Source organism: Trichosurus vulpecula, chromosome 6 (assembly GCF_011100635.1).
Source record: "Trichosurus vulpecula isolate mTriVul1 chromosome 6, mTriVul1.pri, whole genome shotgun sequence".
Lineage (NCBI taxonomy): Eukaryota > Metazoa > Chordata > Mammalia > Diprotodontia > Phalangeridae > Trichosurus > Trichosurus vulpecula.
The window spans coordinates 12,445,335-12,459,871 of record NC_050578.1 but is presented as its reverse complement, the minus strand read 5'-3'; the positions used below and the strand labels follow the sequence as shown (position 1 = coordinate 12,459,871).

Here is a 14,537-nt window from a genome sequence, read left to right as displayed (position 1 = left end):
CATTTCCCCTTTTCAATCTTCCCATCTTTGAGATATGTTGTGGATTAACTTTAAGATTTTATTACCACTATGGAATATTTCTTCTTTATGTTTGGTCAGGTACAGACCTTTTGCCAACTTCATTGTAATTTGTAAATTGTGTTTTGTAAATTCCCTGAAATTGAAATTCTTGACCTCCACCAAATGCAGAAAACTCCAATCTCTCTAGCTATACTAACGCATCGAATCCAAGCAAACCAAGTAAGTAATGAGTGAATCAAATCCTTTTCATTTTACCTGGTTCCATCATAATTTTGTTCATATAGCACATCTGGAATAGTCCAGTAGAAAATAATAATAATAACAATAACAAAATTTGTATAGTACTCACTATGTGCCAGGCATTATGCTAAGCACTTCAAAATTATTATGTCATTTTATCTTCACAAGAACCCTGGGAGGTAGGTGCTATTATTATCCACATTTTACAGATGGCATGCCTAGGGTCACAAAACTAGTAATGTCTGAGACTGTATTTGATCTCAAGTCTTCCTGACTCCAGGCCCAGGACTCTACCCACTCAGCCACCTATCTTCCATAATATCTCTAATTTGGCACTAGGTTGATACTTTTGGGAGGTTTATAGTAAACTGTAGATAAGAATTGCACTGGAGAGAAAAGCATAGAAGTTGTAGTGATTAAAAATGCAAATTCACTAAAATACTACCCACATGTGAAGTTGGTGTTTTGAACATTTATTTTATAATGTACAGTGAAGTTTTTCCATGATTAATGAAAATTTAATTTACCTGCTATCAAGGATTGAATTAAAAAGAAAAAAAAATCTACAAAGCTAATTTCTTGGGACAAATAAGAGAAAATAGCATCATACTTATGGCAAAAATTTACCTTTGTTTGATATTTAAAAAAATTTATGGTTTGTATGAATATTTCCTTTTCCCATGGAGTTTGTAATCTATCAGAATGTACATAGTATTTATTAAGTACTTAATATTTTCATTCTCTCATCTTGTGTGATTATTGATTCAGGACTTTCTACACAACTTCCACAGAGAATCAACCTAATACAAGGGAGGCCTGTCTCTGGTTCTTTTTAATAAATCAGTGGTAGGAATGTAACACTCAATCTGCTGTGCCCTTTTCTTTTTTGACAACTTGACTGTCTGACCTAATTTTTGAATCATACATGAGTTACTTCAGAAGTGCTCCATTAGAATGTAAAACCCTTGATGACAGGGGCTGCTTGATTTTATTTTTTCTTTTCATTTGTATTACAAAGACTAAGCATATTGCACATAATCTGTACTTAATAAATGTTTGTTGAATGAATCAGTGTCTTTAAGCATGATTTTATGTCATTTTCTGTGTGCAAGACATCATTAGTAATAAGCTCTACCATGTATCTTTCCATTACTCTTTTGTTTACTCCTAGCTTTGATTTTTTTTCCATCTAAGATTGAGGTATTCTATTGTTCATATAGTTTGGGAGCAAAGTGTCTTTCCAATCCCAATCTCCTTACTTACTTGCTTCTCACTACTTCCCAACATGCTACTTCCCTAGTCTCCATACTATCCTGTGAAAACTTCATATTAATTCCCACCTCTTTGCTTTTCCTCATATTAATATCTTATTAGTAACTTTTCATATATGTGTGTATGTATATGTGTAATTGTTTATACACTTAAATATACATGTACACACATAAATACACAGACTATATGTAATGTATAAATGTATAAACATACATATACACAGAGATACATACATGCATATGTATATGTGCATGTATGTATCTCTGTGTACATATGTATATGTATGTATATATCCATCCTCCCTAAATATAATGTAAATTCATAGAAGGTAAGAGTAGGTTTCCTCTACAGCATTTTTCACATATTTGATGCTAAAAAGACTTGGTTGATCTAATGATAACTCTTATAATACTTATATCTCAGAAGTTAGCTTTTAAACTTTAACCATATTGAATTGATTGCTAACTGTTGTATTTGACTTAACATTGTCTTTCCTACTAAAATATAAAGCTCTTGAATGAGACCATTTCTCATACATAATCATAGAAATGCAAAATATGGCTATTATTTTGTAGCAGGAATAATGCTTAAATTCTCCACCCATCTCTCCACCTTGACATTCTGTGAATCTAGATTGCTTTTGAATTCCCCTGACAATTCTTCTACTCAGTTTATTTTGGGATACTAAGGTAGGGTATGAAAAAAAGGAACTAATGGAATTGGCCAGGAGGAATACATGAGCAGTAGAGGTGGATTGTTGATCCTTGTGAAAATGGGAACCACAGTATTATTAGAGGTTACAGAAAAAAAGACCCATCCAAATTGGAGTTATGTTTTCTCTATTATGATGTAGCCTGATATGAGACATACTCTGTAATGCTCCTTCCCTGTACCCTGAAAAATAGTGATCCCTGGAAAATGACCAATGTCATTGGCTGAGAACTAAAGATTGACACGTTGGGAGAACTACTCACTGGATATGAAGAGGACCGACACCATATATTGGGAAATGAGAAGAACCACAGGGTGAAGCAGAAGACACAAAAATACCAGAAGAAAATCTGCAAAAGTCTCATTGAGAGAAAAGAACTAAAGAGCTACTCTAGAGGCTTGCATCTGGGACCATGACCCAGAACCTATATATAATGAGGGTCTCCAGCTATCTGGGAAAGAATGTTTAGTGGAAGGTGTTATTTCTACTAGCATGGCTTCTATCATGTTTCATTGACCTGTAAATAAAGCTTTTCTTCTTTGAGGAGCTTTACGAACTCTATGATTATGAGGAGACTTAGTGGCAACATCCATGGGGGTGTCAATCAGTGAAGTCCCAGAATGCTCTAGGTGGGCACAGAGTCAAAGAAAGGTAAAGCTGTCATAAGAATTGTTGTTATCTCCTGCATAGAATATTGCCCAATTTTAGGCACATAGTTACTTGAATACTTAAAATCACAAAATTATTCAGTTAAAAGGAACATTAGAGATCATAGAATCCAATCCCACAAATGCACAAATGATGAAACTAAGGCAAAGAGCTTTCAAAATCAAGTTTCCCAATTCTCAATCTAGTATTCTGTTTTACTTTTCTTCTCATTGAGTGATTAATCAGGGACTTTCCCCCCAACTTTATCATATAACATCGACATCAAACAGCAGAAATAAAAGAGGACTATAAACTTCTACTAGTGAATCCTTTGTCACCTGGAAGCTTTGCACAGGTCTAGACCAAAAGGATATCTTTTGTACAGATTGCCAAGCAATCTTGTATATCAATTTTAGTAACTGTATTTTTGCTAGTGGAGATGTAATTTTTAGTTATGCATTTCTTTATACTCTATTAGAGCCTAGAGGTTCTTTCCCTTTGAAAGCACAACTACCAAGTATATTTTTAGCTTTGATACTTTTTAGGCCTGATGCAAAGTATTAACAACTATTTTAGAAAGTAAGGAGAAGTAAAGGCGTCCACAAGAAAACAAAGTATTTATTTAGAGAGGCAATGTGACAGAAAGAAGATTGGGCTAACATTAATAAATGTGGTTTGAAATCTCACTCTGATACTGATTTTTTGATGATACATAGTCATTGTAACTTTCTAAGCCCGCATTTTCACATTTTAACATACAAATATTTGCACTTCATTCTTCCTTCACAAGGCTGTGGGTAGTCCTCTAAGGAAAAAAAAAAAGTACCACTGGCTCAGAGAACCTAAGTTTAAGTCTGCCTTTGACACCATCTCTGTGACACTGGGCAAATCACTTACCCTCCCTTTTTCCCCTAAAACCCCAGAGGAAGAAGGGGTTGCATAAGATGTCCTCTGAGGTCGCTTTAATCTCTACATCTATGAACATCTCTCTACAGTAATGCGATAAAGTGAGTATGTGTACACACGTATACACATATACACACGCACACTTACCCTGTGGTTTTTGACCTCTCACCTGCTATTGCTGCGTCCTCAGACCAGCCCGCCACATGGTATGCTCTATAGGATATTCAGAACCCCTGCCCTCAGGCCAGGCTGTCCTGTTTGTTAAGATCACACTAAGTTTAACTCATCCTAGATTGGAAAACCCTATTTTAATCTTCATCATTTTTCAAACTGCTCCTATTGTGTATGGATCTCCTTTCTCAACCCACCTCTGTAATCAAATTAATAAAACCCTAATGTTTCTGAAAAAGGTGTCTCTCTATGTCAAAACTGCCTTTCCTACTCACAATTCCTTTCTGTGGATCATCTTTCCTTGTTACTGTTTAATTTCCTTTGTAGGGAGGTCTGATTTGAAGTCTCACTTTTGTGTTTGCATTTCAAAGGGTCAGCAGAGTGTCTGAAAAACCCTTAATGGATAACTGACAAAGCCTGGACTAGAACCTACATTCCTTACTCCCAATCCAGTTGTCCTTCTACTGTAACTCTTTTCGTGCCACCATAAGTATGTGGGTACATACGCAAGCTGTACCCGTGCACATACACGTATATATATATATAGATGTGCATATGCAGCACACCTGTATACATATATGTGCATGCATACACATGGGGCATACAAATACATGTATTTATACACAATAAATGCATTGTGTATATACATGTAGTATATACATGTACATATGCACAAGTGTCTGTGCATATATGAGTATATATGAACACACGGCGTAAATATATATATATATATATATACACTTACACACATGTATAGCTGTTTATACACACGTGTGCCTGGCCTGGCCTAGAGTCAGGAAGACTCCTCCTCCTGAGTTCAAATCTGGCCTAAGACACTTGCTAGCTGTGTGACACTGTGCAAGTCATTCACCTCTGCCTTAGTTTCTTCATCTACAAAATGAGCTGGAGAGGGAAATGGTGAACCAGTACGGTATCTTTGCCAAGAAAACCTCAAATGGGGTCATGAAAGCGTCAGACATGGCTGAAACATCAGCATACATGTGCAGATACACATATACATGTATGCACACATATGTACATAGACATACTCACATCATAAACATACACTGTGTCCTTATGTCTGTACGATATCGATTAGGACCCTAAGGCAGTCAGGAGGGGTGCAGTAGAAAGGTTGCTGTGGTTTGAAACTAGGTTCTGTCACTAATTATCTGTGTGAACTTGGTTAAGTTACTTAACCTCTAAGTTTATATGTATGTACTATGCAGTGCATTGGCCTAGATGACCTCTAAGGGCCTTCCAGATCTAAATCTATGATTCTGCTACCCCTATGCAAAACTGCAATATGAGCAAAGTTTACTTTTAGCCTCCTCTGCCCTACTGAAGAGAGGAAGGAACAAACTTCTATTAAATCTGCTCTGGGCCAGGCACTGTGATAAGGGCTTTACAAATGTTATATCATTTGATCCTCACAACAACCCTGAGATGCAGATCCTATTATCACACTTAATTTACAGTTGAGAAAACTAAGAGGCAAAGGTCAAGGGACTGCCCAGATTCACATAGAAAGTTTGAGGCTGGATTTGAACTCAGGTCCTCTCAACTTCATTCCTAACGAGATTTCCATTGAGCCATCTGGCTATATCCCTGCAGATTCTATCTCCTTACCAGCTTATACATGTAATCATTACCTCCTAATTCTGAAGGGCTTTGCTCTCAGAGTATTGTAAACAAGTTGTAGGCTGGAAGTGTTTAGATGGTTACCTTTCCCTGAGGCTGATTTTTTTCAATAGGAGGCTTTTGAAGACTCCAAAGCTTTCAAGATTCATATGAGTGGAATTGATAATTAGATTTCAGGCAAAAGTTAGACTTATGTGAGCAGAAGTGAGACTTTGGAATCAGAGTAAAACTCATTGTCCCCCTACTTGTACATATTGCAATACATACCCCCTACTTTCAAAGTCACTCTTTTGAGTTGTTGAATCATTTTCAATTGTGTCCAACTGTCTGTGACCCTATTTGGGGTTTTCCTGCCAAAGATATTGGAATGATTTGCCATTTCTTTCTCAAGTTCATTTTTCCAGATGAGGCATATAGGGTTAAGTGACTTGGCCAGGGTCACCTAGCTAGTAAGTGTCTTGAGGCCTGATTCAAATTCAGAAAGATGAGTCATCTTGACTCTAAGCCCAGTACCCAATCAATAAATTGCCCTTACTCTTTTGAGTGGGGAAGGGTAAATGGAGGAGGAATAGTGAAAGGAGAGTTAATTCTATGAACTCCAGAAAACATTTCACAAGCAGTAGATGCATAACCTTTGCAAAATTAAACTCAGTTCTAGAATCTCCACTACTTTCTTTAAACCAAAGTACTTGGCTCTTTAAAGAATATTACCTTTTCTTAGTGTAATGATAAATCCTTTTCAATGATTTTCATTAGATAACATTTCAGTGTTGGGTATTGCCTATTTTAATAAGGGCCCTCTGCTAATGGCACCAAGGCATTCAAGGCCTCAGGTTCCTGCTTACATTTGTGAGTACTTTTGACTCAGGGAAAAAGGGGTGGGGAGAGAGGGAGAGAGAGAGAGGGAAGGAGAGGGAGAAGGAGAGGGAAAGGGAGAGTGAGAGAGAGGGAGAGAGGGAGAGAGAGAGAGAGAGTGGGGGGGAGAGAGAGAGAGAGAGAGAGAGAGAGAGAGAGAGAGAGAGAGGTTATATATATTCAGTGCACTTGACCTCTTGTAAATAATTTTATCATTATGTATTGTTTATAAAGTTTCTCAATATCAATTGAATTTTATTTACAAATATAAAAATAAAATCACAATGGAAAGATGAAGAAAGGATGAAATATATACCCAAATAATATAAATTTGCAAAACTAAAGTATAAAATTCACATTTGAATATGTCAAAATGACAAATGAAAGCATACGTGGCTTGCTTCTGAGTGGTAGGTATGGCAGACATTCAAACTGGCGTAGGTACATTGGTCCTGGACCTTTCAGGAGAGGCAGTAAGGTTGGAAAGATGATTATATTTGTGATCAGAATAGATTCTCAAAACCGAGGAGTTAGAGATTGAAGGGAACGTTAAGTTCCAGTACAATACTATTATTTTACAGATGGGGAAACAGAGACCTAGGAAGGGTAAACAGCTTGCCCGAGATTATGTAGATAATACGTACCAGGGCCAGGATATGAACTAAGATCCTCTGATTCCAAATCAATAAATGCCCTAAGTCTCTCTCCATTAGCCTAATTTACATTAGATAAGTGTGACAGGTCAAATCTCAGTAATCCACAAAATGAAAAGGCCAAGAAACCATTGATCCCTTAAGTCTAAATCTAGCTCCTATCCCCATGAACTATCAATCACCAACAGAAAAAGAAAGTCTTTTTGTTTCTAAAGGACTAAAAGAATTCTAGTTAACAGGAATTTGACAAAATGCAGATGTGGGAAGCAAGTAGAAACAAAAGGCTATGGATAATCCACTATCACTCTCTCCATGGGAAATACTGGTTTAGGAGGGAGGAAATCTCGTGTTTTATGTAAAAGGCCTCGAATTTGAAAAGAAAGAACCTGGATTGAATCCTAGTCTCACTACTCACTACCTTTGTGGTCTAGTGGAAGTCATTTCCTTTATCTGGGTCTCAGTTTCCTCATCTGAAAAGGAAGTAAATTGTGGACTAGGACTAGATAATTTCTAAGACCCCATTTAGCTGATTGGTATTTGTTCCTTGTTCTGCCATTAACTAGACTCTGAGCAAGTCATTTACCTTCCCCCTGCCCCATTTATACATAAATCTTCGTAAAGGAATTTTAACAATATATGCTGTACTAATTTACCAAAGTATTGAGAGTCAGGGTTGAATAACAATAGTAATGATAATGATAAATCACATCTCCGTGACATTTTAAGATTTGTAAAGTATTTTACATACTGTATCTTTTTTTGATTTTCACGAAAAGTTTTAGTTGATATTATTTTGATGTATTTTTGTTTTAGAGCTGAGGAAACGAAGCATCAATGAAGGGACCAACATCTACCCCGCGAAAGTGAGTTTAATTTTGTTTTTTCTCCTCAAAGTCATGACAATGTTCAATGGCTCTAATCTATTCTCAATATGTTTGCTCCAGGAGAAAAAGGCTAGAACTCTTAATATAGCTTCTTGGTCACTTAAGTATAAAAGCATAGAACACAAAGAGTCAAGAGGCTTGGCATATACTGCTTATCAGACATGCCACAGTATTAAACACAGAGAAGAGAAGCTATGCCCAAATAACCCAATGCTGCCCCTTCTGAACCAATATTGTAACCTAACTAAATATCATTTCCATACCATTGTTAAATAAGCCTTTTTAAAAAACAAAACAAAAAAAAAATCCTCTAAACATTAGGTTGTCTACCAGTGATTCATTTCATCTTAATCCTTAGCCTGAACTTAGATTGATTTAATAAGCCTTATACAGACGAAGTGACTTATCCGAGGTCATACAGCTAGTATGTATTTGAGACAGGTTTTTAACCCTTGTCTTTCTAAATTCAAGTTCAGCATTCTACCCGCTGTATCTCAAGGGATGTCAGAATGCTTTAAAAATTTCATAAGGATGATAACAATGGTCCTTACCTTTCTTGTATGATATTATTAATCAAGAGAGAACACAAGAAATTAATGTTTTACAAATTTCACAAAAATCTTCCCTAGAATATTAATTTTTGGACAGGGTGTTTCAACGGGACAGAATGATGTAATAGAAACAGCAGTGTGTTGGGAATTGGGAGACTTCAGTTAGCTTCCTATCTCTGCTTCTAATTAACCGTTTGACTTTTGGAAGTTACTTAACCTCTCTGGGTCTCAGTTTCCTCATTTTTGAAACTGTTAAATGAAGGTGGTGAATTCTAAGATCTCTAAAGTTCCTTTCAGCTCTAAAACTCTTCTCTTACTTGTGGGGACGGGTGAGCAGGAGGGATGGGCAAAGTTGTAATTTGGTTGCTTTGGTAAATTTCCAGTTGGAAACTCCCTCCACCAATGCAGATGGGTAACTCGCCCGTCAGTTACAGACATAGTAATTGAGAATTGCCAAAATCAGGGGTGGGGAACCTGCTGGGGCCAATGCCTTGAGGCTACAGGGTCCCCCACCCCTGGCCCAAGTGAATTGTCACTAGTGTCATATCTAGTATGTATCAGAGCAGGACTTAAACCCAGATCTTTCTAACCTCAGGGGAAGCTTTCTACCCACTACATGACACTGCCTCCTCCCCAGATCCTATGATTCTAATCTTTTAAGTTGCCAGCTTTCTGAGGATCTTAGTAATCGATTGTGAGACATAGGAGACACTGGAATAGGATCACTCAGCAGGGTGTCCCTGCTTCAAAGAAGAAGCTATACTCTATGAGAAAAGCAGAATTGTAGGAGCTAAAAAGAAATGTGAGAAGCGCAAATTTAGAGACAACTCCACTCCGCATGATCATATGGACTATTTGTGCCCGACCTGTGGTAGAGCCTTCCAAGCTCGTGTTGGTTTGATCAGCCGCAGTCAGACACACTGTACCTTGACCCCAATATAGTGGTGTCATTTTGGTCCTCTTTGAGAATGAAAGACAACTTAAGTTTCCATATAACTTGTGTCTTCAGCTGGAATTCTAAAGACTGACAATATTCTAGGCTGCCTTTCTCCTCGATATCTGCTAAAAAAATGAGAACTTAAAATTTTTTTTCCCCTACCAACTCTTTTACTGCATCATAACCAACTACAGGTATGAATACAAGATGGCTTTAGTCTAAATATCAAATTATTTCATTTTTATTTCAATCCAAATAAGCTCCTTTCTTTCTGAGGCTGCTCCATTCTCTCTCAGTGTGAAACCAGAAGTTTATATATTATTCATCCATCTAAAAACCTTGAGGCAGTACCCCTGTGGAGCATCTTCAGTAATTGGTCTCCAGATGCTGCTGCTACACAGTGCCTTAAAAGTCCTTAAACATCCTGAGAACACACTTCCATCTGCTTCACAAGATGCATATGTTGGAAATAATAGCAGATTGGTCAGCCATATTTCTACCCCACTCTACCAGTACCTAATGATTATGTATTTAATATGCAGCCTGCTGTAATTTATCTAAATGAACACAGCAGAATGAAAGTATGATCTTAAGTGACTGCTCTGTCAGCTAAAAGTTGAATGTATTAGGACAAAAATGGTCAGGGGCTCTACCACTTTTCTGCTAAACAATTTTGGGTGATTGCTTTGAAAGGAAGCAGGTGTCCCTTCAAGTAACAAATTGACCTCTATTATGCCTTATCCCATATAAGCTTTGCAGAATTATGTCAGAGATACTAGTAGAATGAATAAGCATACCCCCATAAATCAAGTCAGCAGTCAATGAAAAGTTTGCACTAAGACAAAAGTAACATCTGGAGCATTATTATATTCCACCTAGGCAAATTTGATCTTTAATCTGTGCTCCATTGTTGTATGCATAAGGATCAAGACCTGAAATCTATCACACTTTTCACCTCCAACAGTACTTTTTTCTCCTTCTTGTTCCTTTGGCACCCTCATCAGCGCTGTGAATCTGGACAAGCCATAATCTATCTGTGCTCCTATGCTTCTATTTCCTTCTTTGTACATGAGCATAATAACAGCATCTGCCTCACAGAGTTTTGGTGATCAAACAAAATAACTTACGAAAAGCCTTTTCAGACCTCACAATGCTGTATACATGCTGATGTTATTAGAGTGTCGCTCACGAAGGCCAGGGTTGAAGCTTAGATTTCCTTATATTCCCCCCTCATTTGGTCTGCAGAAGACAAGTCAGAGGACCTGTCTGGTGACTAACCATATCAATTAAAAAGACAAAAATGAATAGTCCCTGCCCTCGAGGAGTTTATATTCAATCAAGAAAGACAATATTTGCTTATATCAGAATATTCAAACAGATACGACCTTGGGAGGGAAACAACAGCAGCTGGGAAAAATCAGGAAAGGTCACGTGTAGAAGGTCTCATTTGAGCTAAGCCTTTAAGCAAACCAGGCATTCTAAGAGGCAGAGCATTGTAGTTACATGACTTCTGGGGACTGGGATGGAATGAAAAACCCTGTTTGAAGTTCAGAGTATAAGGCTAATTGGAAAAAAAAAACATTCAAGGTTCAATGTCTCCTGGTAGGAACTGGCTTTCAACAACCTGGTTCAATTTAACATGTGTGCATTTATTAAGCACTAACTTTTTTCAGAAGATCATGTTACAGTAGTTCTATCCATTACATTCAAAAAATGAATTAATTAATATTCTTCTGTGTGGCAGATATTCTGCTAGAGCCTGAGGATACAAAATGAAACTGCCCCAAACCCTGATTAGATTAATTCTACTGAGGGTGGAGGGGGTTGTGTAATTAATGACCTGGGATTTCCTGGCACTCACTGAACAAGCAACCTAGACTCCAAGACAACAGCCCAAGACTCAGGTACTGTGTAAAGAGTACTGGCTCTGTATTGAAAGGACCTGGGTTCAAAATCTTCCACTGACCCTTGCTACCTGTGTGACACTGGGAAAGTCACAGCCTCATGTCTCTCCCATTAACTGCTGATACCAAGTCATGCACCATGTCTGCCCTATGCACTACCTTGAAGGAGCTTTCTAGGTGTGGGCAGATGCATGGAAATCAGTCTCATTACTTTATGAGAACACATACCTCATATACTTGACTGAGGTGTGACAAGGAGAAGAGTGCAAGGAGAGGACTTCTATAAAGAGAGGGAGAAAACCTGAAATAGAATGATGATGTGGGAGGGAAATTTCTGCTTTACTGCGTGGATTGCTAGGTATCATGCTTCCTAGGATTTACCTAGTCACGTCCAATTCTACCACCCAATAGCTTTGCTAACACTAGACTAGACCACTCTAGCTTGACCCCATCATGCTGCCCAAACATCCTCCTTCTGCCCAAAGCATGGCATTGTGAGGAACGTCCCACTGGCCTCTTAATCCCATAATGTTTACCTTTTCTATCCCTTCACAGGATTCCCCATCCCAAATGCCTTTTGTGTCCTGATTTCTATACCTTCTAAGGCAGAGGTTCCTGATTTTTTTTTTCTGTGTCATTATCTCTTTGGCGGTCTGGTGAAACTTATGAATTCCTTCTCAGAATAATGTTTTCAAATGCCCAATAGCTAGTATTTATATAGTGCTTGAAGGTTTTCAAAGCAATTTACAAATATTGTCTCATTTTACCCTCACAACAACCCTAGGAGGTAGATGCTGTTATTATCCCTATCTACAGATGAGGAAGCTGAGGCAGACAAAAGTTAAGGGGCTTTTCCAGGCTCACTCAGGCAGGATTTGAACTTAGGTTTTCTTGACTCCAGGTCCAGAGCCTCACTGTGTCATCTAGCATCTAACAAAAATGTTAAAGAAAAAAACAAAACAAAACATATGATTACCAAAGAAACCAATTATATTAAAGTATAGTTATGAAAATATAAAAGTAAAAGTTCACAGAACCCAGGTTAAGAACATCTATTCTGATACATTTCGGGAAGCACACCTGTGGTCTCTGTTACCACAGGAGGTTGAGACTGGTAGATTAGTTGAGCTCAAGAGTTCTGAGCAGCAGTAGGCTAGGCCGACTGGATGTCTGCACTAATTTTGGCACCAACATGATGGGCTCTTCTCCTGGAGGAGAGACTGACCAGGGTGCCTAAATAAAGGTGAAACCACCAAGGTTGGAAAATGTAGGTCAAAACTCCCATGCCTATCAGTAGTGGAATCTGGTCTGGTTTTGCTGGCTGTGCTTCCAGCTTAAATGAGATAAGGAGACCCAGTCTCAAAACGAGCAAACAAGCAAGCAAACAACAAAATAAAAAATAATGTTCTAAGGCAAACCTATACAACACACAGTCCACTGGCTTGCTTGCCTCCTGCCAAAGGATTTAAGGCAGCCACAAAAAATGTAGAGAATGTAAAAGAAAGTAAATATGTAATGAGTGCTTCTTCCACTATCCACTATTGTGCCCAGCATGTAACTTGGTGGGTGGGTTGCCCCTGTGCATGCTCCCGTTTGTCATGCGACCGGTGGCGACCAACCATCGTTGGTCTGTCTCTAGTCTGAGAGGGGTGAGAGTCATATGTTTTCACTGTATTTTTGGTCCTTACTGTTGTTGAACAGGGACAACTTGAATACAGTCATGCACCAATGAAGATGATGCCTGATAGGCGATGAGCAGCAACAAGGGGAGGGCTTCTTCCCCCGCTGTTGCTGCACTGCTGCCCTCTAGGTTACATGAGTGTCTGGCATTCTCTCCAAGATCAGACACTTAGTTCAGCATTCCTTTGCATGTGAGCAGTTGCTGTGCAGATTTTTTGGTTCAAACATTAAAGATTTTGGGGTAACTTTGTAAAATACGAAGTCAAAAGAAGTGGAAGATTGAATCAGAACCTTGAATGTATAATCTAGAGTGGATAAATACTTGTTTACTTCCATGAGAGACATAATATTGTGCATCATTTGCTGAGAAGTAATAGCCTTTCCAAAGGAACGCAATATTTGTCGCCATTTTGAATCAAAACATCCCTACTTAAGCAAATTGGACACCAATGAAAAACAAACTAAAACATCCAAATTGCTGAAAAATGTCAGTGGGGAAGAGAGTTTTTTCAAGAGATTAAACTCAGAAAATGAGGTGGCCTGTAAGGTTAGTTTTCAGATTTCTTAAGAAATTGCTGCTGCTGGGAAGTCTTTTACTAAAGGTAACCTCATAAAGAAGTGTTTGCAAATTGCGGTTTCTGGACTATGAATCCCCCAAAAAGGGTTAATTATACCTTTATGTGGAAAGTGAACCACTAAAAACCTATCTGTAGCCAGAAGAAGCTTAGCCTATTTTAATTTTGGCCCCTACCTAGTGCCAAGTTGTGCAGGTCTGTTCCAAGTAGATAATGAGCTGATCTGATTAAATAACTCCTGTTGATCTAGTGGACAGTCATTATAAACAAAATCTGCCTCTCTATCTCTATGCCTACACTCACTTTCAGATAAATAATTGAAAGTAACTCAACTTTAATCTAAACTAATATCTTGCATTTTTACTTGTTGGACCTGTCTAGTTTTAAATAATTTGAATGGTGGGAAATGAAAGCAAGGCATGAAAGAATCCAATTGTAGGTTTGTTTACTCTCAGGTTTCTATGTGTCACCTTTTAAATACTGTCCTGTGACCTACTGCCTAATTCACTTATGATGGAAAACTGACCTTACCTGCAATGGTGCATTTCGTACAGAATGGACACACTGCCTGTTTACCACGCAAAACTTGCTCTGTCATCTTGACTCCCTAGCATGTAAAAATTGTTCCAGAAGAATGCTCTGGACAGTGTTAGACAAGATCTCTTTATATCTGTTTTACTTTTAATAATTTGGATTTCCTTTTGGAAAGCAGTCCCTTTCTATGTTGCACTGGTAGATTTGAAAGAAGAATGCCTGGGCTGGCTAATTTTCATGCATGAGAGGGTCTTAGTGTGCATTCGACAAGGAAGCAAGAATCTACTATTAAAGGAAAGATTGTGTATGACAGAGGAAATATGGGCACAGGACATGAGCTGATTTGAATATGC

At 38.1% G+C, this 14,537-nt stretch overlaps 1 protein-coding gene across 1 annotated transcript in view; it reads right to left on the bottom strand.

Annotated features, from left to right (window-relative positions):
* Positions 1 to 14,537, bottom strand: part of GALNTL6 (polypeptide N-acetylgalactosaminyltransferase like 6) — a 1,125,319-nt gene that overhangs the window by 662,154 nt on the left and 448,628 nt on the right. The window lies entirely within an intron of this gene.